The following is a 10,254-nucleotide window of genomic DNA, read 5'->3' on the forward strand; positions in this document are numbered from 1 at the left end:
AAATTTCTAACTCCCCCAGTTATTACAGTGGGGGATAGGGGCAAATGGGGTAAGGGGGGTACGGTTAAAGTTAGGGCCAGTTGTGGGGGTGGGGTTAAGGTTAGGGCCAATTGAGGGGGTTGGTTAGGGTTAGGGCAAGTGTAGAGGCGGGGTTAAGGTTAGGGTCAGTTAAGGGGGTGGGCTTAGAATTAGGGTTGGGGTATAGGGTCAGATTAAATTTAGGGGTTCGATTGGGGTTGGGGTTAGGCGTAGGGGTGGGAAACGGTTAAGGTTAGGGTCTGGGTTCTGGGCTAGGGGTCGAAGGTCATCTCCAGTTCAGTCCCACCTAACTCATCCCTACGTATCAACTTAGAAACCCTCAATCATAATCAACCATCCAAATTCAGCGCCATCTAGTGTTTAGTCCATTCGGTTCTCTCGTATCCAACCAATAAATCCAGCGCCTCTCAAATCTCTTCCTCTCCCAATCTGTCCATAGGGCATTCCGTTGAAGACCAGCAACTCTCAGACACTTATAGCTATGCTTTACAAATGTTGTACTAGTGGAGTATGCCCCTCCTTTTGGTTTTTGATATTATATCGATGTTGCGTCATCCGAACCGCAATGGAGTTCTTGGTTTCTCCCACATATTGCATGCCACATTTCTCACAGAAAATGATATATACACAATTTGTGGACTGCGGCGTGAAGCGTTGACGCACAGGAAAAATTGTCTTCTTTAGTCTGTTTTTGACCAAGTTCAAAGTGCAAAAGGTGCCAAACAATACTGTTGGCTTTAAAAATTGCTGACTTGGCAGCCTCGCTCTCACCAAGTAGTCTCGTAAGTTTTTATTCCTCCTGTATGCAGAAATTACTGTTCTGTTTGGTAACACTCCTGTGTTCCCCAATAAAGAATCAAATTATCCTTCAGCTTTTTGTGTATCCGAATATTAAACAAAGAATACGTAGTTATGAGTGGGATTCGCTCCCCTTCCGGTGCCTCCTTCCGGTCCAAATAGGATCTAAGGCACTGTCTCAAAAATTGCCGAGAGTATCCTCTCTGTCTCAAGGCGACAAACAACTCCTTTACTGCTTCCCAAAAATCCTCCTGTCTCGTACAGATTCTGTGAAACCGGAGTAGCTGTGCTTTGACGATACCTCCATACGTATGCCGGGGTGGAAACTCGTTTTGTACAATAATGCATGCGTATCTGTCTTTTTGAAAAATACTTTTATATCTAATTTATTATCCAATTCAAAATTTGGTCCCTTATACAACGTAGTGTCCAAAAAATCAATTTTCTATCATCCAATTCATATTTGCATTGTATTGACCAATCATGGGCATTCAAGTTTTTAATGAAGTCCTCAAATTCGCTTTTCGAATAGGTCCAAACCCCCATATGTCATCGAGGTAGCGTAAGTAGTGGAGAGGCTTCTTTGGGCACTTCTCCAAGGCCTCCTCCTCCCACTTAGCCATAAATATGTTGGCGTAAGCGGGGGCGAACCGCTTCCCCATTGCCGTCCCCTTGATTTGCAGAAAAAAATCCCCATTAAACTCAAAATCGTTGCGTCTAAGATTAATATCGAGCAACTCTAAAATCTCCTTATCCGGTCTACTTTCGTCAGGATACTTCTGAAAGATCTCTCTGACCGCCTGCAACCCCGCTGCAATGTCTATATTAGTGTACAGACTATCAATGTCTATCGAAAAAAGAAAAGCGCCAGCTGGGATTGTCAAGGACTTAACCAAATCAATGAAATCATAACTATCCTTTACATAGGACGGATGCCTGACTGACAACGGATTCAAATAAAATCAATAAATTCAGCTGTCTGGTATGTCTCGCTACCGCAGTCTGAGACAATGGGTCTGCCTGGTGGGATTTCATGGGGAACCGGCCATGTCTCAGGTTCTTTGTGAATCTTAGGCAAAATATAAAACCTTCTGGGCCGCGGTTGCCCCTCTCCTTTCAAATAGGACCTCTGTTTTTTATTTATGACCCTTTTGTTAACGAGGTCATCCAGAATCCTACTCACCATTGGTATGGTTTTTAAGTAAATTGGCTCCTTCAACTGTTTATAATAAACGGTGTCAGACAACTGTCTTCTAACCTCCGAAATATATTGATCCCTTGACATGATTACCACCGCGCTCCCCTTATCAGCTGGTTTAATGACAATGGTCTTATTACCTGCCAATTCCCTCAAGGCTTTCACCTCCGCCACTGATAAGTTGGGAGCTTTTTAATGACCCGGAAGCCCGAATCCATGATGTTATTATCCTCCGTCACCAATGAGCCAACCTCAGGTGGCAATTTTGCAAGTGGTGGTTCCCAATTAGACGTTCCCACAAATGGTGGTTTTTTGGTCTTCCGTGAGTCCTTGAAATATGCGGCCAATTTTATTCGTCTATGGTAATTTTGAATGTCCAATTTAAGTGTTGTTTTTTGATGTCTATGTAGGCCAATCATGGAACAAAGGACAATCCCCTGTTCAACAAATCAAATTGTGCCCTCGTAAGGGTAAAATTTCTGGCCAGATTCACCACATTTTGTGACACAAGGGGCCGGAGCCCCCTCTGCCCCCCCTGAGACAGGCTTAAGGGGATCTCAAGTTTAAAAACGAGACCCAATGCCTGAACATTGCTCTCGCTGTGGTCCTGGTCCAGTGGACCTCATCATTCTCCGTTCCAAAATCCTCCTCCCTCAATTTGGGGATAAAGGGCAGGTTCCTGGAAATGTGACCGTTCATGGTCCTCAGTGTCTGGATCTCCTCCCCACTCAAACCAGATGAAAAATTGATGAGAGGAACCCAGATTTCGGAGAACGGGAAGCGGTTCTTCGCTGCCCTAACGGCCCCAACCATCTGCTTGATGGCCGTTTCCTTCGCACTCTGATTTCTATTATTCAATCCGAATGCCAGGACCACCTTCTCTACGTTGGAATGAACGGTGGCTTTCCTCAAAAGTGCTTGCGCATGTCGGAAATTGGCCCCAGGGAAGCTATCAATCTGCAGGTCCGACAGCGAGTGGCTCGGAACCTTGCCAGATTGGAGTCCCCCAGGATCACCCACTTTTTCCGGATGCACAGCCCCCAGTCAATCATTTTTCTCTCCGTATGGATGTGTCTCTTTACACCAAAATACTGCCTCGGGCTTGAGGCCCGATTCTGCCGCTCTGCTGAACTATTCAGTTCTAGGCTAATCCCTGCATCATCTCGGGTGTCATCAGGAGCAGCTGTATCCTCCCTCACTCTCTGGGAAGTTGGAACTAACGTAGGTGTTCTATCCTGCCTTACTTCGTCCTCTCTCTCCTCCAACAGGGAATTCTGTGGACTTTCCCGTATCACCTGCACCGGATCCCCATCCTGCGAGGAATCCATCTCCTCCAGTTCCAACAAAAAATTGGACTCAGGTATGACACATCCCTGTCTAATACCCCTCGTCCGCGGCAGTCTCTGTTGTAGTGGAGAAGCCGGTTGGGCCCTCTCCACCACCAGAGCGTCCTGCTGGGTCAGCTGGACCCCTTGTGCAGGCCCCTGGCTTGGATCTGGTGTCCAGTCGGATCTCTGCTCCGTCATTGTCCCCTTCTCCTGTATCATAACCGCAGGTCTGAGGACTTGTACTGTCACCCGCTGCTGGTGGGGCTGCAGCTCTGTTTGTTGAGCCATCTCAACTGTTCTCGGAACTGGCTGTACCCGCTCTGGCACAGAGCCGGTCTCCCTCTCTCCTGTTGCCTGTACGCCAGCCGGCTGAGGCGCTATTTCTCTTGCTGTGGCCACGCATGCCGTCACCAGGGCCTCTGCGTGGTCCAGCACTTCCTGTGTGATGCGGGGCAAGTCTCTGCGAGCCCTTCTCACTGCCAGCTGGAAAGACTCTCTCCAAGCTGGGCCCAGCTCATGGGCCAACTCCTCCTTCAACACCTCAATCTGTTGGGAGTAGTGGTCCTGCAGAATCACGAGGGTCGTGTATCCCCAGTTCTTGGCATTGCCCATAATCAAGTCCAACGTGTCAGGTGTTGGTGCCGCTGGTTTTATCATGGAGGCCAAGTTCTCCACCATTCGTACAATCATCCGCGGATCCTCCTTCCCCTCCTTGGGGGTCACATTGCGGAGGTGATGCACCAACCTGATCACTGTGTGCAGCTTGCGGACCAATTGCAGCTTGTCCTGATCAATTGGTTCCCGCTGCTGCACTTGTCTTGGTTGCTGACGCCACTGGTGTCCCCAGTTTGATCTGGGTCTCTGGTAAAAGGAAGCAGTCCTTCTCGGTTCGCCCCAGGTCTTCCCTGGCGAACCACATCCGCATAGGATCTAGATGGAGGACCAGAGCCACGGAGTCGAGAACCCGGAGGAGGCACAGGCCGATTAGGGATGAAAAACTGACTCCTCCCCCTCTCTCGAGGGCGGAAGGAAATGCACGGTCCATCCCCCAGGTGACCCGTTGCTGTTGAAAGTTGGACCGCCCGGGACGACGCTGGCGTCTCCCACGGCGGACCACTGTCCACCCATCATCCTCAAATCCAGCCATCTGGCTGTATGATTTTTTAATTGTGTGTAATGTCGCCTTTGCTATATATGTAATAAAGAAACCTGGTTGTGTATTTATTAATGTAGGTATTTATTTATTTATTTAGGTATTTATTGTCGTTAATAGAAAAATAAAATCAAAGAAAAACAAATGAAAATGTAAATTAAAGTAATGTAATTTTTAACGTGTGCCGCCGCGACGTTTCGGCCCTGAAAAGGGCCTTCTTCAGGCTATGGCACAAAAACAATGAAAACTGTAAGCTGTACTGTCTATGTGTCAGAGATGTTGCTCTGTCAGTGTCTCAAGGCGAAATGCCCTCTCTCGCTGTAGCCACTCCTTTTATACCCTCTGTTCAGTTCCAAATTCCATTCGCTTTTTCCAATCAATTTTCCTTTCTATGTATTTTGCCCTTTCATTTTAATTCTCAAAAATACCATTTCCATGGATTATGATATCACCCTGTCGGTACTACATTATTATAGGCCCCAATATATTTATTTATCCTATTTTACCGTACCATTTTTTAAGGAAGTTTTTAATTATAGAATTTTAATCCCAAATTAGATTCAATGAATTTTCAACATGAATTTTGTATTTGTAAATTTTTAAAGTTTTTAAATTTAAATTCCCAACCCCCATGTGCCCATTGTGTTTATGATCAAAATATGAAACCTTTACCCTGTACCCATGTTTTTAATTTGTAAATACGTTTTTAGTGAATTCCCAATTAAGTTTTTTAAGCATGTAAATTTGTACTTCCCCCATTAATTTTATCCCATCATTCCCCATTTGTATCAACCCATATCATATTATTAATTAATTATTATTTATTGTAAAATTCGAAATTTCTAACTCCCCCAGTTATTACAGTGGGGGATAGGGGCAAATGGGGTAAGGGGGTACGGTTAAAGTTAGGGCCAGTTGTGGGGGTGGGGTTAAGGTTAGGGCCAATTGAGGGGGTTGGTTAGGGTTAGGGCAAGTGTAGAGGCGGGGTTAAGGTTAGGGTCAGTTAAGGGGGTGGGCTTAGAATTAGGGTTGGGGTATAGGGTCAGATTAAATTTAGGGGTTCGATTGGGGTTGGGGTTAGGCGTAGGGGTGGGAAACGGTTAAGGTTAGGGTCTGGGTTCTGGGCTAGGGGTCGAAGGTCATCTCCAGTTCAGTCCCACCTAACTCATCCCTACGTATCAACTTAGAAACCCTCAATCATAATCAACCATCCAAATTCAGCGCCATCTAGTGTTTAGTCCATTCGGTTCTCTCGTATCCAACCAATAAATCCAGCGCCTCTCAAATCTCTTCCTCTCCCAATCTGTCCATGGGTTAGGGGTTAGGGTTAGGGTTAGGGTAGGGGTTAGGGTTAGGGTTAGGGGGTTAGGGGTTAGGGTTAGGGTTAGGGGGTTAGGGTTAGGGGGGGTTAGGGTTAGGGTTAGGGTTAGGTTAGGGGGTAATAGCCAGTAGTTGACCAGACCAAATGGAAATAACTCGAAAAGTAAGTGTCGTAGAGGGATGGAAGTGGTGTCTAGGGGGGGGTTTTGGGGTCCTCCGGACTCGCTGGTGAAGACCCCATGTCGATAGCAGCAACGGTTGCGGAGTTGTGGCAAATCGGTCCAAAATTGACCAGACCAAAAGGTCAAAGTGGCAGATAGGAGTGTCCGACCGGGCTGATAGCACCACCCCTGTACTCAGCAGGGCCTGCCGCGTCGTTAGACACCCGACATGGCAGGGTTGGGGGTCATGACATGTGACCGACCATTTTTGGTCATGTGACCGAAGGGGGTCATATGACCTATCGACGGATGCGTAATCGAACCGGGATCCCGAATATCCGATCCGTATCTGTCCTAGCGACGGGTGAGGGCAGATACGGTAGGTGTAACCAGAAAGGCAGTGAGTGCAGGGGGCTGCCTTTCTTGCTTTGTCCCACATGGGAAAAGCCAACCCTGGTGGTCAGTCAGGGTATGACTGGCTGCTGGCTGCCAGCAGAGGTCACCATTGGACATGCCCTTCACTATCACGGTGTTGTGTTGTAGGTTTTTGAGAGGCATGATGGGAAATATATGCAAATTAGGGAAGGGAGCCTACTTCCTGGTTCCCATGATGCTTTGCTGTTGCTAGCTTAGCATTAGCATTTTTGCTAACTTTTCTGACATGTTTTGTCAAGTCAAAGGAAGTGACTTCCACTTGTTTCCCCTAGTGTTTGGTGATGTTTTCTTAGGTTTTCCCACTTGTTTCCCCTAGTGTTATGGTTAGGGTTTGGCACTTGTTTCCCCTAGTGTTATGGTCAGGGTTTGACACTTGTTTCCCCTAGTGTTATGGTCAGGGTTTGGCACTTGTTTCCCCTAGTGTTTCCCACTTGACTCCCTACTGTTTCCTGTGGTGCTAGCTTAGCATTGGGCTAGCTTAGCATTAGCATTTTTGCTAACTTTTCTGACATGTTTTGTCAAGTCAAAGGAAGTGACTTCCACTTGTTTCCCTAGTGTTTGGTGATGTTTTCTTAGGTTTTCCCACTTGTTTCCCCTAGTGTTATGGTTAGGGTTTGGCACTTGTTTCCCCTAGTGTTATGGTCAGGGTTTGACACTTGTTTCCCCTAGTGTTATGGTCAGGGTTTGGCACTTGTTTAGGGTAGGGTTAGGGGGTAGGGTAGGGGGGTTAGGGTTAGGGTTAGGGGGGGTTAGGGGTTAGGTATAAGGGTTTTCGGGGGGTTGAGACACCTGTCTCGTAAACTTTGAAGCTTCATAACTTTTGATAGGAAGGTGGTAGAGACATGGGACCGTGCTCTACCCCCCGGTCTAACGGGTCTGGCTTTCTGCTGGTGGTGTCAGATTTGCGGTAGGAGCTTCCGGTCGGGAGATACGCCCACTTTTTGACTTCCGGTGGTCTGTATCTCGGGAACGGAAGGTCGTAGAGAGATGCAACCACCTCAGGGACGCTCAGAAGGGTCGAATTATGGCAGGCGGAATTTGGTTTCAAGTCTCTACGACCTTCCGTTCCGGAGATATGTGGCGGTGAAGTATCCCATTGAAATGAATGGGCTGAGAATTGACAAAGTGTCAAGGGCCAAATGCATCTCCCAGAAAGTGTTTAGGAGCACGTTTCAGAGCATTTGGAGTGGTTTGGTATAGGTTTCTGAGGATGAAATTTTTGAAGGTAAGTATACATCGAACCGGGATCCCGAATATCCGATCCGTATCTGTCCTAGCGACGGGTGAGGGCAGATACGGTAGGTGTAACCAGAAAGGCAGTGAGTGCAGGGGGCTGCCTTTCTTGCTTTGTCCCAAATGGGAAAAGCCAACCCTGGTGGTCAGTCAGGGTATGACTGGCTGCTGGCTGCCAGCAGAGGTCACCATTGGACATGCCCTTCACTATCACGGTGTTGTGTTGTAGGTTTTTGAGAGGCATGATGGGAAATATATGCAAATTAGGGAAGGGAGCCTACTTCCTGGTTCCCATGATGCTTTGCTGTTGCTAGCTTAGCATTGGGCTAGCTTAGCATTAGCATTTTTGCTAACTTTTCTGACATGTTTTGTCAAGTCAAAGGAAGTGACTTCCACTTGTTTCCCCTAGTGTTTGGTGATGTTTTCTTAGGTTTCCCACTTGTTTCCCTAGTGTTATGGTTAGGGTTTGGCACTTGTTTCCCCTAGTGTTATGGTCAGGGTTTGACACTTGTTTCCCCTAGTGTTATGGTCAGGGTTTGGCACTTGTTTCCCCTAGTGTTTCCCACTTGACTCCCTACTGTTTCCTGTGGTGCTAGCTTAGCATTGGGCTAGCTTAGCATTAGCATTTTTGCTAACTTTTCTGACATGTTTTGTCAAGTCAAAGGAAGTGAGGGTTAGGGTTAGGGGTTAGGGTTAGGGTAGGGTTAGGGTTAGGGGTTAGGGGGGGGGGGGGGGGGGGGGGGGTTAGGGTTAGGGGTTAGGGTTAGGTTAGGGGGTAATAGCCAGTAGTTGACCAGACCAAATGGAAATAACTCGAAAAGTAAGTGTCGTAGAGGGATGGAAGTGGTGTCTAGGGGGGGGTTTTGGGGTCCTCCGGACTCGCTGGTGAAGACCCCATGTCGATAGCAGCAACGGTTGCGGAGTTGTGGCAAATCGGTCCAAAATTGACCAGACCAAAAGGTCAAAGTGGCAGATAGGAGTGTCCGACCGGGCTGATAGCACCACCCCTGTACTCAGCAGGGCCTGCCGCGTCGTTAGACACCCGACATGGCAGGGTTGGGGGTCATGACATGTGACCGACCATTTTTGGTCATGTGACCGAAGGGGGTCATATGACCTATCGACGGATGCGTAATCGAACCGGGATCCCGAATATCCGATCCGTATCTGTCCTAGCGACGGGTGAGGGCAGATACGGTAGGTGTAACCAGAAAGGCAGTGAGTGCAGGGGGCTGCCTTTCTTGCTTTGTCCCACATGGGAAAAGCCAACCCTGGTGGTCAGTCAGGGTATGACTGGCTGCTGGCTGCCAGCAGAGGTCACCATTGGACATGCCCTTCACTATCACGGTGTTGTGTTGTAGGTTTTTGAGAGGCATGATGGGAAATATATGCAAATTAGGGAAGGGAGCCTACTTCCTGGTTCCCATGATGCTTTGCTGTTGCTAGCTTAGCATTAGCATTTTTGCTAACTTTTCTGACATGTTTTGTCAAGTCAAAGGAAGTGACTTCCACTTGTTTCCCCTAGTGTTTGGTGATGTTTTCTTAGGTTTTCCCACTTGTTTCCCCTAGTGTTATGGTTAGGGTTTGGCACTTGTTTCCCCTAGTGTTATGGTCAGGGTTTGACACTTGTTTCCCCTAGTGTTATGGTCAGGGTTTGGCACTTGTTTCCCCTAGTGTTTCCCACTTGACTCCCTACTGTTTCCTGTGGTGCTAGCTTAGCATTGGGCTAGCTTAGCATTAGCATTTTTGCTAACTTTTCTGACATGTTTTGTCAAGTCAAAGGAAGTGACTTCCACTTGTTTCCCCTAGTGTTTGGTGATGTTTTCTTAGGTTTTCCCACTTGTTTCCCCTAGTGTTATGGTTAGGGTTTGGCACTTGTTTCCCCTAGTGTTATGGTCAGGGTTTGACACTTGTTTCCCCTAGTGTTATGGTCAGGGTTGGCACTTGTTTAGGGTAGGGTTAGGGGTAGGGTAGGGGGGTTAGGGTTAGGGTTAGGGGGGGTTAGGGGTTAGGTATAAGGGTTTTCGGGGGGTTGAGACACCTGTCTCGTAAACTTTGAAGCTTCATAACTTTTGATAGGAAGGTGGTAGAGACATGGACCGTGCTCTACCCCCGGTCTAACGGGTCTGGCTTTCTGCTGGTGTGTCAGATTTGCGGTAGGAGCTTCCGGTCGGGAGATACGCCACTTTTTGACTTCCGGTGGTCTGTATCTCGGGAACGGAAGGTCGTAGAGAGATGCAACACCTCAGGGACGCTCAGAAGGGTCGAATTATGGCAGGCGGAATTTGGTTTCAAGTCTCTACGACCTTCCGTTCCGGAGATATGTGGCGGTGAAGTATCCCCATTGAAATGAATGGGCTGAGAATTTGACAAAGTGTCAAGGGCCAAATGCATCTCCCAGAAAGTGTTTAGGAGCACGTTTCAGAGCATTTGGAGTGGTTTGGTATAGGTTTCTGAGGATGAAATTTTTGAAGGTAAGTATACATCGAACCGGGATCCCGAATATCCGATCCGTATCTGTCCTAGCGACGGGTGAGGGCAGATACGGTAGGTGTAACCAGAAAGGCAGTGAGTGCAGGGGGCTGCCTT

This window comes from Oreochromis niloticus, linkage group LG8 (assembly GCF_001858045.2).
Source record: "Oreochromis niloticus isolate F11D_XX linkage group LG8, O_niloticus_UMD_NMBU, whole genome shotgun sequence".
In the NCBI taxonomy this organism is placed as follows: Eukaryota; Metazoa; Chordata; class Actinopteri; order Cichliformes; family Cichlidae; genus Oreochromis; species Oreochromis niloticus.